This window comes from Motacilla alba, chromosome 1A (assembly GCF_015832195.1).
Source record: "Motacilla alba alba isolate MOTALB_02 chromosome 1A, Motacilla_alba_V1.0_pri, whole genome shotgun sequence".
Classification (NCBI taxonomy): Eukaryota; Metazoa; Chordata; class Aves; order Passeriformes; family Motacillidae; genus Motacilla; species Motacilla alba.
In genome coordinates, this window is record NC_052031.1 from 3,039,533 (window position 1) to 3,055,988 (window position 16,456).

The 16,456-nt window shown below is 48.0% G+C and overlaps 2 non-coding genes across 2 annotated transcripts; both read left to right on the forward strand.

Annotated features, from left to right (window-relative positions):
• The first annotated feature begins 6,894 nt into the window (after positions 1 to 6,894).
• LOC119708898 lies at positions 6,895 to 7,009 on the forward strand. Its single transcript, XR_005259241.1, has one exon. It is a non-coding gene; the product is annotated as a U5 spliceosomal RNA (small nuclear RNA).
• A 926-nt stretch (positions 7,010 to 7,935) lies between these two features.
• LOC119708897 lies at positions 7,936 to 8,050 on the forward strand. The gene has a single exon (XR_005259240.1). It is a non-coding gene; the product is annotated as a U5 spliceosomal RNA (small nuclear RNA).
• The last annotated feature ends 8,406 nt before the right edge of the window (positions 8,051 to 16,456 follow it).

Here is a 16,456-nt window from a genome sequence, read left to right on the forward strand (position 1 = left end):
CTGCCCTGCATTGCCAGAGGGAGAGCAGGCCCATCTCCAGCAGCCCTGGAGCTGCAGAGGAAAACTGCAGCCTTGTGCAGGATCCCTGCTCCAGCAGAAGCACAGCTGGCCCTGCAGGAGGGCTGAGCCACCATGGAATGGCACTGCTGCCACCACCCTGACCCACAGGGTGCCAGCTCCTCTTTTCACTCTGGCAGTAGGTTTTTTTGTTTGTTTATACTATCACATTTGTATTTTTAATTTTCCTAGTAAAGAACTGCAATTCCTATTCCCATATTTTTACCTGAGAGTCTCTTAGTTTCAAAATCATAATAGTTCAGAGAGGAAGGGTTTGCATTTTCCATTTCAAGGGAGGCTCCTGCCTTCCTTAGCAGTTTTCTTTTCAAACTAAAACGCTATCCAAACCATCCTGCTCTGAACGCAGCACACATCCCACAGATAAAGGCAGAGCCATTCCTCATGCCAGGGCTACCTGCCTGTGCCCAAGGACCTGGAGAAGCAAACAGCACAGCACTGTTGTCTCTTCAGGGGTGTGCATTGTTGCTGCTCGCAGCAGAGCCTGGCCAGCAGCATGGGAAGGTGAGCAGGAGCTCCAAGGGGGACATAACTCAGGTGTGCTGGTGCTGAGTGATGTAATGAGGTGACAGAAATCCTCTGCTGGTGCTGCGAGAGGCAGAAACGATGAGGGATGATGTGGGAGGCCTGCAGAGGGACGTCACTCTGCCGAGTGATTCTGTGACTAAAGAGCAGCTGAAATTCAGGGGGAAATAAGTGCGGGGTGGTGCACACTGGGAAAAGAAAGCAATCCTAACTTTACCTACAGTGATGAGCTTTGAATGGGCTATTACTTACTCAGGAATGAGTTGGTGTTTATAATGAGCAGTTCTATGAATATGTCACCTCCATGCTCAATGGCGGTGACAAAAAGCAAATTGAATGTTAAGAATTAATAGCAAAGGAATGGAGATCAAAATAGAAGCCATTATTACACCCCTGTGAAAATTCAGAGCGTGTCTGCCTCGGGAATGTTTTGAGCAGCTCTGCTGTTCCACCCACAGAAAGGATGCAGCAGAACTGGAAGAGATGTGTAGAAGGGCAATAGAGTGATCAAAGATACAGAACAATGAAGTACTCCAGGAATATTTCATCTGAATAAGAGATGACAGCAGCAGAGTATGATAATAGTCTATCAGATTATGAGTGGCATGAAGAGGATGAAAGAGAGCAACTATTGTTTTTGGTTCCTTTGAAAAGACAAAAAAAGGGTGCTTGAGATGATAGCAGGTCAGAACAAAGGACTTGCTTCACACAAGGTGAAGGTAATCAAGAGATAATCCCCCCTTGCCTAGGGATACTGCAAATGCTGGAAGTTTACTCAATGGAAAAATGTTAAACAACTTAATGGGAAATATTCATGGCATTCCTAGTAAATACAAAGACACTTCAGTAATAATTATGATTTTGTTCTCTAGAGGGTATAAAAAGATCTGCATTACCCAGTGTAACTGGGTTGTGGGAGATGTTATCAGTGCTGGATTTTCTGTCTCCTCCAGAGGATTTATTCCCCCAGAAGATTTATGGGGGAATCACCATGCCAGGAAGAGTTCAAAAAATGTGTAGACGTGGTGCTTAGGGACCTGGTTTAGTGATGGGCTTGGTAATAATGGGTTAATGGTTAGACTCAATTATCTTAGAGGTATTTTACAACCCCAACTACTTTATGAATAAATGGTGAAGGACTTGGGACTTTGTCCTGGCTTTTCAGGAAGACAGCTCTCTGGAATCTTTTCTGGATCAGCTTCAAGGCTCCTGAAGAAGTTTTTCCACACTGATTTTTCACATTTCCTGAATTATATTATGCAGAATTTGAAGACCTTGAAATTTTCTCAGGTTCTTGGAGGTTTGAGGACAAACCAAATCTCACCGCTCTGTGGTTGTGTTACGAAGCTGATATTGCCTCTCCAAATTAGGGGCAGAACAGGAGAGGAAAAGAATTTAACTCTACAAAAGAATATTTTCTGTGCCAGAATTCAATTTTATAGGACAACATAAGGCCCCAGAAGCAGAGTCACCATGCAAAGGGCATGAGATCAGCTGTCATTCTGGAATGAGATCTGCTGTCATTCCTGTATGACCTTGTCCATGGCACAGCACCTCCTTCAGCATTCACACCTCTTCTCTCTTCTCTTCTCTTCTCTTCTCTTCTCTTCTCTTCTCTTCTCTTCTCTTCTCTTCTCTTCTCTTCTCTTCTCTTCTCTTCTCTTCTCTTCTCTTCCCTTCCCTTCCCTTCCCTTCCCTTCCCTTCCCTTCCCTTCCCTTCCCTTCCCTTCCCTTCCCTTCCCTTCCCTTCCCTTCCCTTCCCTTCCCTTCCCTTCCCTTCCCTTCTCTCATGGAAAAAACCCCACTCTATTATGGGATATTAATGAGCTTATCTAAGGAAATTTAGGCAGGCAGATGATTCAGAAATATTTTGCTGTCCTCCAGCAGCAGAAACAATCAGTGGGAACCTTGTCTGCTATGGACAGAGCTAGATATTTTCACTGGTGAGGCACCAGAGAGTTTGAAGAAGGCAAAGCCCTTCTGAAAGAGTAGAAATGCCAGAGTTCAGGTTATGAAGTTCAACCAGGTCATGCAATGACTGTGGACAGGTGTGTTTTACAGCCCTACAAGTGCCCTGGCTTGTTCCCTCTCTCTCCATCCCCCATAAAGGCTTAGCTGAGGTTCAGGTTAGTTTTTATGAGGGATTCACCTTGTCCATTTGCAAGCCAAGGAGCTGGAAGCACTGATATCTTCAGCCCTGGAGCAGTGATGAGGGCCACACACACACTTGAGAGCCTGCAGCAGCCAGGCTGGTGCCAGAATCATCTTGGGAACCTGTGGGCTGGGTGTGGAGGCAGAACAGATGGTTGTCAGTGCTGTGTTTAGAAACATGGGACAAGGAGGTGCAGCAGGAGTCAACAATTTGAGGTCATGCACCCAGTGGAGATTCAACCCCTGTGTCCTGCATGACACCTCCTAAAAGTGTCTTTTCTTCTGACAGCCCCTGGTTGGAGGGCAGCACGAGCAGCACCCAAGCTGGGCTGGACACAGGAATTTGGAAGGAATAGTTCACTGTGGTGAACACAGTGGGCAGGTGGAGCAGTCACACAGGGTTATCATCTGTGGGGAAAATAACTCTGCCCAAAGGGATTGGGATGAGTCAGGCTAAGGATGCTGTAATTGAATAAAAATACTTGTGCTTTCCTGCAGTTCAGCTAATCCACATTAGCAGTTCACTGAGATTTCCTTCCCTCTGACAACACGAGCACAGAATCGAGGGATTTTAGGGCAAAAACACGCCAGGTACGTTTTTAACAAAAGATGATTTAAGTGAAATGAGCTGGCCACCTTTCCCCTCTCCTCCACTCAGACTGACCTTCACCCAATCTGGCTTTAGAGAAGAATTTATCTGGGGAGTGAATATGCAGCAGGTTGCTCTTCCCTGGGCAGATCCCTGCCTCCAAGCACACAGCAGGCTGAGGTCAGCACAGGTAGCTGAATTTTCATCAGGAACAGATCCTTTTATCGTGGTTTGCGGTTCTGGACACAGAGATCAGGAAGGAGATCAGGTTGCCTGCTCTTACCTTTATCAGGACTTTCTTTCAGCAGGTGACATCATCTTATTGATAAAGGTCAGGTTGGCCTCGGCTCCTTTCTGACTCATTGAATATTAGAGATGGCTGGAGGCAGGGCCAGGCAGTGATTTGATGTGACAGGGCAGGAGGGAGCACACCAGCAGTGCAGCAGGACTCAGGCTGCAGGAACGGGCCGTGCCATGATCCATTGTGACAAGGAGAGAGCTGTGGATGGATGGATGGTCCAGTGGCCTGAGGTGACCCAGCAAGGGCAGGATAGGGAGAGGCAAAAACCCCCTTGGTGCGTGTGCAAATGGGGCAACTCCAGAGTGACCTTCCTTAGCTGAGGATGGGATCACGGATTTATTCTGTGAGATCTTCTGACATCATGAACCAGGTCCTTTCCTTAAAGCTCATCTCATTCCACCCCTGTCCTGAGCAAGGACACCTTCCACCACCCCAGGGTGCTCCAAGCCCTGTCCAAACTGACCTTGGACACTTCCAGGGATCCAGGGGCAGCCACAGCTCCTCTGGGCACCCTGTGCCAGGGCCTCACCACCTTAACAGGAGAGCATTTCTTCCTGACATCTCATCTAAACCTACTTTATTTCAGTACAAAGCCATTAATTCATTGTTTTAGCCATTAATTCTTTGACAGCAGTCCGGGCTGGACTCAGGATGTAGATCAGGCAGAGCAGGGGAGAAGCAGCAGCAGGGACTCTGCTCTGTGCAAAAGAGAAGCAGGAGCCTGTGATATCCATCACTTGCCATGTGCTGCTTGACTAACCTGAACATGCATTTAAAGACATCAGGTTTGCTCCCAGGAGATTTCTCCTTCCTCCAAAGGGCTGTTTCTCATGCATTCAGCATCCAAACATTTTGAGAAAGGATTCTCTGTTCCTGCAGGCTCAGGAAGGCAGGGACAGCTGGTAGCTGTTTCCTTCCAGCCCTCTTCCTTTCCCGTCCTGTGAAATTTCACGCCAGCTGTGGTCACCTGTTTGATTTCTCTTTGAGTGCCTGCCTTCCTCCACAAATTAATTTTGATTATTGTCTTGCCCAGCAGGGAGGGAACTCTTAGTGGAGTGAGCCTGCAGCACTCACTCTCTTTATACCTTTCTCTTTTTCCCCTGCACTGAGGCTAATTTTGTGGTTCCCTGCCTTGCCCAAAAACAACCCTCAGACCCAGTTCTGAAGTGTCATCTCACGACATCACGGCTGCCTGCAGACGGGGCTCATCGCTTGCAATCCACTCAGTTACTTGTGATTAAACCTGATTGCAAACCCGATCCTGGCTGCTCAGCCTGGGAATTGGGAATGTCTTTATCATTTCTGACGGCAGATCTTCAGGCCTTAGATGAGCCTGGCAGGACAAGATCTTCACAGGCCGGTGGGAGTGGGAGAAGAATATGGATCTGTGAGAAAGAGATGGTGATTTAGGAAAAAAAAATACAGGAGGGCCTAGGTTAGAACCCCCCAAGCTGAAATTTGGGAAATGAGAAGGTGAAAATAAGCTTGGCAGCTCTTTGGACTGCCAAGACCATCCCTAGGAATAGGTGATGGAGGAAATGGTGTAGCAGAGAAAAGAAGATCCCTGCCCAAGCCTTCACTCAGTTTGGGGCATCAGCAACTCATGGAATCAGTGTGGATGTTGGAAAAACAAAAAAACAACTGTTGTGCTTCTTCCCAACAGCAGCAGCAGCACATCACAGTCTCAGGACTCTCCTGCACTTCTGCATCCGCTGCTGCTCCATCCCGTTCCCTTTGTACAGCTGCAGCCAGTCATCCCCCGCTGGATCAGAGCAGGGCTGCAAAATTAAATTTTGCAGGGTGATGGAGCCTTAAATGTGCTCAGAGGGTTTGGATCTTGCTCCAGACTGAAGCTGCACCACCTTTCTGCTGGCCTGGATTTTGGCTTGATTCCAGAGATTTATATACCTAGAATTAACAATTATTATATAATCAATGTAATTTTTAAAATAATAAATAAAATCTTGTGAAATATCATAAATATTACATATCTTAATATCATAACTCACTTGTTTTTCCCCTCCTGCTCTTGTTGGGGGCCCAGTGCTTTGTGTTGAACTACAGCCTGATTTCCAGAGTTTGTTCTGAGGCGACAGAAAATCCACCAGATTCCTCAGGACCTTTTCCCAGCATGTTAAATCCTCTCCCTGATTCACCTTCGTCCTTATTTCCTCCAGCCTGATTTGAGCAATGTTTTCTCTCATTTCCTCTGAAACTGCCCTGCAGAATCAGCCGAACATCTCTGTAAGGAGGAGCCTCTCCAGTGTCACCCCCAGGAACCGAACAGGGTAAGTTTGACACATCTCCTGCTCGGAGTTTGTCCTCCAGACTTCTGAGTCACTTTTGCTGCTCTCTTCTGCTGTCTCTCCAAGCACTGGATGCTCCCTTGCAGGCACAGACATCAGAGCAGGGTGTCCCCACTTCTGCCATGCCCAGCTGGGAAATGACTCTCCTCATCTCGCTCACCACGTCCCAGTTCCGCATCCAGGGACTGAGTCAGCCCTGCTCAGGGATTTCAGGCATTGCTCTGAGACTTTTTCTCAAATCACTGCACTGGAGTTGCTGCCTTCCAGCACAGATTCTCCCCCTCCTGCCCATGTTCCAATAGATTTTTTTTTAATTAAAGCAAACCTTTGCAGAGAGTCCGTGCCCTGGGACCATCCAACTCAAGGCATGGAGCTCATGTGTCTCTGCCAGCAGCTCTGTCACAAAGATTATCACCAGAAACACCCAAAAGAGTCTGATTTTCTGGATCAGCAGGAGCTCTCAATGTGTCCCTGGATCCCTGAAGTGTCCAAGGCCAGGTGGGACAGGGCTTGGAGCAGCCTGGGACAGTGGCAGGTGTCCCTGCCAGGTCAGGGTGGCACTGGATGAGCTTTAAGGTCCCTTCCCACCCGAACCCTTCTGGGATTCTGTGCTGGTTAGGAACAGGAGCCGAGCTGAGCCGCGTCCCTGGCGCTGCCGAGCTGACAAGGGGCGTTTCTCTCAGGTCCCCCTAGAGATCATTTTCTATGCCTCATTAGCATTCGGCTAATTTGCATACCCAGGGTGCACCGCGCGCCAGTCGCACAGCTCTGATCAGAATTCCCACTTCTGCCGTGGGGACACTTGGGTGGGGACACGGGACTGGCTGTGACACTGCCAGGGGACCGGGCTGGGGACAGCACAGGGTCAAACTGGGAGGTGAAACACGTCACCGTGCCCTGCAGAGGAACATCCGTGCGGCGCAGGGTCTGGGGAGGAGGTGAAGGTCATGCTCCGGTTTCTCTTCAGATCGAATAAATCTTTCGCCTTTTACTAAAGATTTCCGTGGAGAGAAACAGTCACGAGTGACTTGGAATTTTTGGTGGCTCTGTTTTCGCAGAGCTGCTTTTTAATTGGTTAAAAATTAGATGAGTTTTAGGAAAGACTTGCAGGGTGTGGCACTAACTTTGGTTGGGTTGTTCCCAGCCTGTTCAGGGCAGAGAGAATAGATTTAATTGAATTTAGGAATCGGATCTTCCACCCTAGACCTGTTGCTGTGTTACCAGAGGAGGCTTCAGAAATGCCCCAAGGGCCGGAGCCCCTCTGCTGTGGAGCTGGGGGTGCTCACCTGGAGAGCAGGAGGCTCCAGGGAGAGCTCAGAGCTCCTGCCAGGGCCTGAAGGGGCTGATGTAAAAGGAGGTGTGTGACTTTACACCCAGCAGATACTGATAATATCAGGGGAAATTTGTTTTAAACTAAAACTGGGAGGTTAAGATGGGATGTTGGGTGCAAATTCTTCCCTGTGAGGTTGGGCAGGCCCTGGCACAGGGTGCCCAGAGAAGCTGTGGCTGCCCCTGGATCCCTGAAGTGTCCAAGGCCAAGTCGGACAGGGCTTGGAGCAGCCTGGGACAGTGGCAGGTGTCCCTGCCAGGTCAGGGTGGCACTGGATGAGCTTTAAGGTCCCTTCCCACCCAAACCCTTCTGGGATTCTGTGCTGGTTAGGAACAGGAGCCGAGCTGAGCCGTGTCCCTGGCGCTGCCCAGCTGACAAAGGGCGTTTCTCTCAGGTCCCCCTAGAGCTCATTTTCTATGCCTCATTAGTATTCGGCTAATTTGCATACCCAGGGTGCACCGCGCGCCAGTCGCACAGCTCTGATCAGAATTCCCACTTCTGCCGTGGGGACGCTTGGGTGGGGACACGGGACTGGCTGTGACACTGCCAGGGGACCGGGCTGGGGACAGCACAGGGTCAAACTGGGAGGTGAAACAGGTCACCGTGCCCTGCAGAGGAACATCCGTGCGGGGCAGCGGCTGGGGAGGAGGTGAAGGCCATGCTCCGGTTTCTCTTCAAATCGAATAAATCTTTCGCCTTTTACTAAAGATTTCCGTGGAGAGGAACAGTCACGAGTGACTTGGAATTTTTGGTGGCTCTGTTTTGGCAGAGCTCCTGTTTGATTGGTCAAAAATTAGATGAGTTTTAGGAAAGACTTGCAGGGTGTGGCACTAACATTGGTTGGGTTGTTCCCAGTCTGTTCACGCTGAAGGGAACGAATCAATTTAACATGGGGATCGGATCTTCCACCCTGGACCTGTTGCAGTGTTTCCTGAGGAGGCTTCCGACATGCCTCAAGGGCTGGAGCCCGTCTGCTCTGGAGCTGGGGGTGCTCACCTGGAGAGCAGGAGGCTCCATGGAGAGCTCAGAGCTCCTGCCAGGGCCTGAAGGGGCTGATGTAAAAGGAGGTGTGTGACTTTACACCCCAGCAGATACTGATAATATCAGGGGAAATTGTTTTGAACTAAAACTGGGATATTTAGGTAGGATATTGGGTGCAAATTCTTCCCTGTGAGGGTGGGCAGGCCCTGGCACAGGGTGCCCAGAGAAGCTGTGGCTGCCCCTGGATCCCTGAAGTGTCCAAGGCCAGGTTGGATGGGGCTTGGAGCAGCCTGGGACTGTGGAAGGTGTCCCTGCCCCTGCAGGGGATGGAACAGGATGATCTTTAAGGTCCCTTCCCACCCAAACTATTCTTTGTCTCTGTTCGTACCTCTGGAGCAGCCCCTGGTGCCAAGTGGAAAGAAATAGCTCCTCCTAAAGGGATGTACATCCAAAATTATGGGTAAAATTTGCCAAGTTAAGGTTGTGTGTTTACCAAAGTGGCACCTTTATCTTGAATTCAATATGCCCACTCTTTGGGACCATTTTCACCATAATTACTTTTTAAGGTTAGAAAAGGAAGACTTTAGACCATTCACACCCTTCTCCTTCAAGAAATGGGTTTCCTGCCTTTATTTTTTTGCATGCCTTCATTTCCTGCCTTCGTTTCCCCTGCTTTTGAAAGGAGCAGAATTTTCTGTTTGCACAAGTGGAACCCAGGGTGACAAATTTTCCCTCCCAGAAAACCCCTCCATCTCTGGGTGAAGTGTGGCATCTGTCTGAGAGCACAGGGAAACGTTTTTATGTGTTCACAACAGCCCGGAGTCAGGTCCTGCAGCATTAATTGGGACGCTGAGCAGAGCACTGAATTTATTTGGGATAATAAAGTGTCCCAGGTGGGAAGTGTCCAGGGCACACTACAGACCCTGAATGACGTGCCTGGCTTGCAAGGTCCTGGCTTGAAGTGTTTGGCTGCCAGCAAATCATTGCTGGCATCTTGGCAGTGCTGTAAATACCACAGACATCCCATCTTTTCCTTTGGCTCCTGCCCTGGAAGCCCCTCTTGTCATCATCTCTTGGTCATTCTCCACAGACACAATTTGGATGCATTTGTGGCTGTGGTTGTGGTGACCTTGCTGTTCTGGAGGCTCTAAAATCACCCTGAAGACCTGCGTGGACATCCCTGGTGAGTGGAAAAAGGGGGAGGGAAAGATGCTTGGGTTTACAGGCTGCTGAAAATGAAAATAAACTGTGTTGCACTGGGTCTGTGGGAGGTGGATGATTGTTCTCTGCAAAGGCAGAGTTTGGAGGGAGAGAACATTCCCACATCTGCTGTGGGGCCTGCAAACAGTCCCTCTATGGCACAGAGTCAGAGCCACTCATCCCTCACATGAGTGGGATGAGGTGGAACAAAAAACGAGGGGAATTTGCATCACCAGGCTCACATTTTCCCTACAGCTTTTTATGGTTTAGGCTTCAAACCCAGCCTGGCCACCCAAAGCAGACTCCTGCTTTTAAACAGCACTAAAATTGAGGGGCAGAGATTCCCCCACAGGATGCCTGGGGTGCTCAGTGTCAGCGCCCAGCCAGAATTAACATGCAACCTGCAACCAAGAGGCTGCCAGTGACAAACAGCAGCTTTGAAGGTCACCTCGCCTTCAAGTAAATAAATAAATAGTAAATAAGAAATCAGGCAGCAATGAATAAACCAGAGACATTCCACTGGCTTGGACTTGATTTTTCTTTTTTTTTTTACATATTTCTTCTCTGCTCTTTTCACTTTCACATCCTCAAAGGTCAGTGCTATTAGGAGACCCCTCTATTTGCTCATGCACATTGCAGCACCTTCTCCTGCCTCAGAGGCCCTGAGAGGAGCCCAGAACCCAAGCTGGGAGCACAAATCCTGTCCTTCCCACAGCTGATGGCTGCAATGAGACCTTGTGTCAGTCCCAGTCCACGGCAGGTGGAAGGATGCTCTGCAAATACTGGATTTGCCTCTTAGACTAGTGTAGTAGATGACTGACCCGCATCCAGAGAGGAATGTGCTCTGACTCTGTGATTCAGAAATGCTGAACAAATGCTTTATTAAGCTGTATTACACTCTTAAACAATATTAAACCATATTACACTGATACAATACCAAATTACATACTAAAGAGATACTATATTAAAGAATACTTGTGGGATTCCCATTCTCTAAACCTGAGAGGGGCAGAGGAAAAGAATGATCAAAACAGTTCTTCTCTCATTTGCTGCTCCTGTGTTGTTCACAAGTGGAATGCATTGTGGAAGATTGTTTACCTGAAGGGAATTGGGTTCTGGTGTGTTTTGATGCACTGACCAATTGAATCCAGGGGTGTGTTGGGACTGTCGGCTGACAGTCACGAGATTCTGGGCAGTTGAGTTGAGTTGAGTGCTTGGCAGATTCAATTTAGATGTAATGTAACATAGCGCAATATAATATAGAATAATGTAGTGGAATAAAGTAATTAATTAGCCTTCTGATAAGATGGAGTCCTCCTCATCATTCCTCCCTGAGTTCAGGCAAAAGTATCACCTATAAATACTAAAGAGATACTATACTAAAGAATACTAAAGAGATACTGTACTAAAAAATACTCAAGAAAAACCCATGGCTGCCTCCAACCATCACAACACAGCTTTTACCCAATTGGCCAATCAATCCAAACAAGCATCACCCTCAGTAAACAATCTCCATAACACATTCCACATGTGCCAAGCAACCGGAGCAGCAAGTAGAGCTAAGAATTGATTTCTTTTCTTCTCTGAGCTCCTCACTGCCTTCCCAGGAGAAATCCTGGGAGAGAGAATTCTGTCTCTCTCTGCTCAGAGAATGTGAATGCCACAGACCACAGTCTTTGCCTTTTACACCACAATCCTCCTCGCTAAAGGGATGTGGTGGTGCCAGGTGTTTGTTTTCCTGCTCCTCCCTGCCGTGCCTAATGAGATCCTGGCTCTGCAAGCTCAGAGTTGACTTTTTCCAGCAGTTCCTGCAGCTTGGCCACATGGCCAGGGAAGAGACAGTCTGAAATCACACAGGGAGCTGCGCCAGAGCTATTTCTGATTGTGTTGGTGCCATGCTGGACCCATCTGCTGCCTCTGAAGCTGCTCACAGAAGGAGGTGCAGGAGATGGAGACTCGCTTCAGCTCTTTCTTCTTGAGCAGAGAGGCTCACAGCCAAGGGATGGCTGTGCCTCACCTCTCAGAGAGCCCGGGCTCTTGGGCACCCATCCATGATTAATGATTAATTTTCCTCTTCCTTCCTTAATTTTTTTCTTTTTATTTAAGAGCCACATCCAGGGGCTCTCTGCAGGCAGGAATCTGGGTGAGCTGACAGGACAGCTTCCCAGGGATGCTCTCCAGGTGCAGATGCTGCACCAGTTGAGCCCAGTGCTGTCCCAACAGGGACAATGCTCAGTCGGGCAAATTTTTGTCACACTCCAGATCATAAAACTCATTTCCTGGCATCAAACTTGGAAGACAACACTTTGAGGGGCATGACATTCCTAGCTGCCAACCAGCACAGCATTACCAGGACTCAATATGTTGTCCATGTCACTGGCTACTCCCACATGTAGTCCAGCAGAAGCCAGAGGAGGATGACAGGGAAGTTTTTTTTTCCTCTTAAAGAAATGCACCTTTGGAGCATGTTCATAGTCACAGATCTTGTCCTTTTCGGTCTGCCTGTCACGGACACTTTTGAAATGAGACCAGACAATCCAGCTGAAGTTGAAGAGGCTCAGGACACTCAATCAGCATCTCACATTGCTGCTATCCACCTCTCCCCTTTGTGCTGGGTAGAATTATATATCTATAAAAATACAGGATCCCATATGCTTAAGGATCCCTGACCAGCAATGTGAAGAAGAGCTCTCATTCACCAGCAATGTGAAGAGGAGCTCTCCACATTCTGTGGAAAAATTCCATGTTTTCCTGCAGGCTTGAAACCATGGAGTTCATCCTGCAGTGCCAAGAAAAGCAGGGTTAAAAGCTAGGTTAGGGATAAAAAGGTTAGGCAAAACCCTAACCCTGAACCCCATCATAAGAAACTGTAACTTCTAGAAGCAATGAATGCTCTGGAAAGAACATCCCTAATGGAGTGAGGGACAGTGGGGGCAGGCAACAGAACTTGTAGACACTGTAGGAATAAACAAAACTGGGTTTTGTTGTTGAAGAAATACAACCTGGTGGTGATTTCTTCTTCCTGTTGTAGCCCAATGTCACAGTTTCTTCACATCACAATGAACAGGGTGCCCAGAGAAGCTGTGGCTGCCCCTGGATCCCTGGAAGTGTCCAAGGCCAGGCTGGACAGGGCTTGGAGCACCCTGGGGTGGTGGATGGAAAGTGTCCCTGCCCATGGCAGGAGGGGAACTGGATGATCTTTGAGGTCCCTTCCCACCCAAACCGTTCCATGATTCTGTGATAACAATCCCTTTCCCCATGAATTAATGTGTGTGATGGCCAGTGCTGGGAACAGCCAGGCTGACACATCTGCAAACTCCTCACCTCACAGACACATCCATCACCTCAGGCTGATCCACCCCCTCCAAGCAGCTCCTTCCCAGCACTGCACTGAGATGTTCCCACCAGGAGCATTGTCACTTCCAGCTTTCCCAGCAGCCCAGGAAGGACAATGAGGACCCCAACACAAATCACAACCCACCAAAGCTCTGCATTCCCCTACCTGCAGCTCTGATGGGGTGGCTCCAGGCCTGACCCTCCCTCCATAGGTGGCAGTGCCTGCGTCCCCAAAACTGGCAGGAGTTATCTCCTAGAAAGTGGAAACTGGCTGGCAGGAGACCAGGTGATCTTGTCCTGATTTCCTCACTATTGACTCTTCCCCAATTAACATGATAATTGTTACCCTGTGGGCCAGACATGATTAATCAGTAATTTTCCTCTTCCTTCCTTACTTTTTTTTTTCTCTTTTTATTTAAGAGCAGCTGGGAAATGTCATTCTCTCCTCCAGTAGAGTTTGAAAGCTCCTCCATCTGGACAACCAAATTCCTGATGTAAACACAGAGAAAGGAGGGACCAGAAGAATGGGATCCCCAGGGAGCCCCTCCACACCCCTCCTGTCCCTGCCTGAGGTGACTTGCTCCTCCTTCCCTCATTGTCCTGGCCTTTAGGAGCAGAGCCAGGCACTCTGCTGAAGGGGAACTGAATAAGTGACTGTAAATTAAAATTAACATCCAGCAGCAAGGAGTACAAAGCCATGATTAATGGCCTTTTAATGCTCCACTGTTCCACACTCAGAGCACTTTGTTTTAATGGTGCGTGTGGGGCATGGAGGATGAAGAGTGTGTGGATGTGAGAACAGAGCACATCTCAGGAATTCTCACCTTTAAGGAGAGATAATCCAGCTCTCTTTAGCTTGGAATTACACAGAGAAGCCTCATATCCACCTCATCTCATCAAGTGCATCACAACTAAAAATGGAAGGGAGCAAAGTCATTAAAAGAAATGTCCTCTAACCAGCACTTACCCAGATAATTGTTTTTCTGCTTTGGGTTTAATTATAACGTGGACCAATTGATTAATTGAGTAAGTTTCTATAACCTCCTCCACCCTTGCCCTGAGGAAGGCTCCAGTCAGACTTGCTGAATGATAATTATTTGTCTTTCAGCCTGTGTAAGATTTACAGCTTCTTCAGGGCCGTGTCCATGGGTAACACTTCCAGCTGTTCATCATTCCATGTGTTGATATGTGCCAATAATTATCCACAACACTTGGCTACAGGAAAACTTGGAAAAGCCATGCAGGCAGCAATCCTTTTTTTTTTTTCTTTTTTTTTTTTTTTTTTAAATTAAAAATTGCCTCCTAAAAGCATTTTCAAATAACTTCTGTCCAAGAACATGATCGCACCACGCTCAAGTTTATCCAGTGTGACTGCAGCCAGCACCTAATGACATGTTGTGATTTGCAGCAGGGATGATCAAGGTCAAACTGGATGAAACTGTGATCAAGTGAGATAGTTATTAGTGAGATAGTTATTAGTGAGTGAGATACTTATTAGTAAGTGAGACACTTACTAATGATCCCCTCAGCTCTTGGAATAGCTACTCCACCTGCTGCTCTGTGATGCAGGGTAGACCTTTCCTCACGATCCAGTCTGGATTACTTTTGGAAAAAGGAATCAGGTTCTTCAGGCATGATCTTGACTAATAACTCAGATTATTGATTCCCTTGGAGCAGCTTTTCCCCTGGGGAGGAAAGGGTTGGATGAGGAGTTCATGTGGTGATGTCCACACACAGATTCCTGCAGCTGCTGAGATGAGCTCCGTCCTTCCACTCAGGCTGATCACACGACCTTTGGCTTTGGGAATCTGCTTAAAAACCCTCCTGCTCAGTAGTGCACTGCAAAAGGTCTCTGGTGATACAGGTCCCTGCATTTCCCTAGGGATAAGCTCCTGCTAAAGGAATAATCTGCACCAAAGACAGACTGTTAGAAAGAGAGCAGCAATACAGCAGCACCAAACTTGGCAAGTGGCTCCTCCAGGAAACCAAAGCATTTTGAATTTTATAGCTCCCCACCACACTGACCCTGCTGAGGTTTCTTTTTTATTTTGCAGGAACAAGTACAGGGAGATATATGCCTGGGAATATTGCTTGACACAAATTGAATGGTGGGTACAATTATGTATAAAAGCTCTCTTGTTGCAGAAAAAAAAAAATCTGGTTTGTGGGTTAATAAAAGGAAAACAAAACCAGTCTATTCCACGGTCAGACACAGGAGATGTTTGTTAGTGTTGCTATTGATCAGTAACTATGGCAAAGCCCTGAGAAGCTCTAATATGAGTTTAATACGAGGAGTAACTGAATTATCTCATGGCAGGATTCATGATCCAGAGCAGGATTTGAGCTGCTGATGGTCAAGGGGAGCAGCCTCCTCTGCTCCCCTTGTAAACATCTACTGGCAAAAACTCCTTGACAGTCTCTTGGTGCAGCTGGTAGCCCTGGATTCCCAGCTGGTTCCCCTGGGGAGTGCAGAGGTCCAGCTGGTTTTTCTGGAAGGGAGGCTCTTCTGGAGCGTCCCACGTCGTTCTGGATGGCAGAATGTGCACAGCACTGCTTCCATCCCAGCTGGGAAAGCTGACAGCACTGGGAACTCTACCAAGCACAGGAATAGCAAACAGGATGCTGTGATGGCTGACAAAGGCAGGGAAATATCCAAACGAGGCAAATCACCAGCCCGTGTAGCCCATAAACCTGATGGCACCACAATTTTGGAATCAATAGTTCACTACCACAGGCTACAGAGCACATTTGGGATCCTCCTGTGGCCTTTTCAGGGCTCAGTGCCCTGACAAACTTCTTGAGAGATTTTGGGTTTTTAAGAGGTTTTGGGTTTCTCCTTGGGAAAACTTTGGCAAAGCAGGAAGACACGTTCCGTGAGCGGTGTTATTTTCACGGCGGCGCTGCTGATGGTACCAGGAATGGTTTGCAAACAACAGGAACACTTGTTGCAGGGTAAGAGGCTCATCGCTGGTTTGATGAAGCCTGAAAACACATCCCATGTCCCAACACACGCTGCTCAGGAGCCACTGGCAAGGACTGAGGACAGCTTTTCTCTGCCACGCTCTTTCCAAAGCTTTGGGTCTTTGGAGTAAAATTGCGATTGTCCCCCTTTCTAAGATGGGGAAGGCACCTGTGCCAGCTCACTGCTGCTCTCCCTCCACCTCATCCCATTTATTCCGATACCACTCACTCACATCCACACACAGATGTGATCCTCACAGTTTTCCCTTGTGAAAATGGAAAGTATTCCAAAATGGAAAGTATTCCACCTGGGAGACATGGACTACCAGTCTGGCACGTCAGATCCTGACGACTGAAAAATGCAGAAGACTCATAAATTTCAGACTTCTCATCCCGGAACCTTTCTCCCTGCTGTCTGGGTCAAGATCTCTGGATGTTTTGGAAGAGGGACAGCTTGCCAAAGTGGAATAGTTTGCACTTCAGTGTAAGCTGAATTCATCCGGAGTGCTGCTCTTTCTCTAATTTTCCTGTAAGTGTCAACTCCATCCATGTATTTATGCTCAGGAGTGACCTTCCTGACAGCAAATCAGCATAGCTGGAGAATGCTGAGATCATGGAATCATAGAATCATGGAATGGTTTGGGTTGAAAAGGACCTTAAAGATCATTGAGTCCCAACTCACTGCCATGGCAGGGACACCT